Source organism: Manis pentadactyla, chromosome 6, assembly GCF_030020395.1.
Source record: "Manis pentadactyla isolate mManPen7 chromosome 6, mManPen7.hap1, whole genome shotgun sequence".
Lineage (NCBI taxonomy): Eukaryota > Metazoa > Chordata > Mammalia > Pholidota > Manidae > Manis > Manis pentadactyla.
The window spans coordinates 8664880-8667775 of NC_080024.1; the positions used below are offsets into that span (position 1 = coordinate 8664880).

The 2896-nt window shown below is 43.1% G+C and overlaps 1 pseudogene; it reads right to left on the minus strand.

Annotated features, from left to right (window-relative positions):
* Positions 1-1631: 1631 nt before the first annotated feature.
* On the minus strand, positions 1632-2599 carry LOC118925489 (Y-box-binding protein 1-like; annotated as a pseudogene).
* Positions 2600-2896: the final 297 nt, after the last annotated feature.

A 2896-nucleotide genomic window follows, 5' to 3' on the forward strand; every position in this document is an offset into this window, starting at 1 on the left:
CTTACATAGTGAATAAGTTCTTACATGGTGAACAGTGCAAGGGCAGTCATCACAGAAACCTTCGGTTTTGATCACGCATTATGAACTATAAACAATCAGGTCAAATATGAATATTCGTTTGATTTTTATACTTGATTTATATGTGGATACCACATTTCTCTCTTTATTATTATTATTTTTAATAAAATGCTGAAATGGTAGGTAGATGCAAGATAAAGGTAGAAAACATAGTTTAGTGTTGTAAGAGAGCAAATGTAGATGATCAGGTGTGTGCCTGTAGACTATGTGTTAATCCAAGCTAGACAAGGGCAATAAAACATCCACGGATGCAGAAGATGAGCTATAAGTTTTTATATCCTGTCATAGTCAGATTTAGGGTTATTTTAGCTTCGTAAAATAACATAAAACTTGCTACCTTTTTATGTAAACTGGAATCGTTTACCATGTTTTAAATTAACCAAGTCATAAAATTACATTATTGCCTACAGTTCTTTGATGACATAATAGTGACTGAATTCTTTGCTTCTTCATGGTGATTAGACTATTCAGATGTTCTTTTGCTTTTTGAATCATCTGCTAAGCCATCAGCCACTGCTTTTGTTGCTTACAGTGGCCTTATTTCTGTCATATTACTTCATTCTTTTTCTTTTGAACACTTCCACGGTATTTTGTCTACGTTTTCTTCATTGTCACCTTCTATTCTGGAGGGAATTATAACAGTTTTTCAATTCTTCTAATTTTCTACCAGTTTTCCAAATGTATTCATAACTTATTTTTTGAATGCCAGAGCCAAAAATAGAATATCTTTACTGTGTCAGATATTTAAGTCAAGGTGTTTGTCACTTCTCACACCTCTCAGCTCCCAATTCCCGTCTATTCACTGTTTTGTGATCTGCATGTTCATTATCAAGTTTTTTATCTTTTACTCTATTAATGATTTTTATTTTGTTCATTATGTATCATTATTTTGTTATTTCTACATTATGTGAATGATTTCCTCTGTCAGATGTCATATAACAAAAAGCCAACGTTAAAATTTTGTGTTATATGACAATCCCTGTTCGTGAGAAGAATATGAATGTATTTTTGTTTTCACTGGCTGAGTTGCCCCTTCTGGTCTTTTCTTGCCATGACTTCTCCTGGCTTCATTTTTCACTTCTTTCCCACGGGAGAGAAAGTCTGCATAGCTGAGTCTTTGCATAGCTCAGAATATCTTCTATTTTCATAAATTAACAACATATTTTGCTATTTTTTTATTATTATTATTTAAGATTTTTATTAACGGGTGCTTGCCATTTGTTGACTTTTTTGAAAAAAATCAAGCTGTAAACTTTTATTACAAATTAAAACCAAGGTTCTTAGAAATCTCAACTTGACCAAATAGGAAACAATTTAAAACCTTTTAAAGGTGTATTGAGAAAGACCAGGCTTTTTAAAGAAAAACCACATTTGTCATTACCAAAAGGAGACATGTTTAGGTAAAAATACTAACACCCCATGCTGCACAGATCATGTAAACAGTTCTGGGTATCTGGTCAGTGGGCAAAAAGCAATCACTTAAGGTCTTCAGCTCCAGTCTTTTGTTCACTTCTTATTGCTGGAATTTCATACTCACTTCCTCTCGCCGATGACTAAACGGGATGATGGGCGAGACGGTAAAGGCGGCATTGGCCCAGCCGGCCCTGCTCAGCCTCCGACTAATTCTCAGCTGGTGCATCAGCTGTTTTTGTCTCTCTACCACATCGTTTAGGGTTTCCTGGACATCTGCCTCGGTAACTGAAGTTGCTGCGGTACCGACGCTGGGGTGGCTGCCGATCTTGGGTCTCATCTCCTTAATTTTCCTCATCCGTATCATTGCCGTCCTCTCTAGGCTGCCTTTGGCGAGGACCCCCGCAGAGTCGTGGGCTGTCACCCCGACACATACTCTGTCTCGCTGCTCTACCCAGCTCTCCTGCCCCCTGCGTGTCAGCACCTTCCATCACTTCTCCTGCCCAGGAGGGTTGGGATAGTGGGGTCGACGCCCGTGGGCTCTCGTAGTATCGTGAGATGGACCCCTTACCTGCAGCTGTGCGTGCTGCTGGCCCGGCCTTGGGGGGCACTCTCCCATCCCTCGTTCTTTCCCCACTCCCACCGTTCTGGTCGTGGTGCTGGAGACTGCGTGCGGTGCCCTGGACGTGGACAGCATCTGTGATGTTTACTCTGCTGTGTGTTTACCGCCTTGCCCTGCAACTCCTGGGGCCTGTAACGTTTGCTCCCTCTGCACCCTTTTCTCCTTCAACATCACTGGACTCCAGTGTCTCCGTCTCGACACCGGGAAGGTACTTCCTAGGGTCTCTCTTCCTGACAGCAGTCCGCTCCACGAATACATCTTCCTCTGTCAGTCCTGTTGATGAAACTACATCTGTTTCCTATATTGAACCATTTCACCTTTCCGGAAACCTTCCTTGTGATGACCTTCCTGTCCCTGCTGGCAGGTGCCCCCAGTGTGAGGCCGCCCTGGCCACCAATCCCCGTGCCGCCACCATGGTGCCAGGCTGGGCGTGGGCAGTGCCAAGGGCCGGGTGGCAGGCAGCTACTGGGTCTCGGCCTGGCTGCCCATGGCTGCGGTGACGGTGGCAGGCTGGCTGCTGCGGCTGCGGGTATGATGGTAACGAGGCGGGATCAGGGGTCTGCACGGGCTCTCCGTGGTCCCCTCTCTGCTCCTGCTACCGATCGAACTCTACAATATGTATTTATTACAGCTTCTCACCTTCAAAATTTATTTAGTTTTGTTCCACTCTCTTCAGACATTTTGTTGTACAACTGAAATCTGACTTCAGCCAGAAAATCTGTTTCTTTGTTAGTGTGTGGACACACATCAGAGATCCCCCTTTATCTCTGTAGTTATATATTTAGT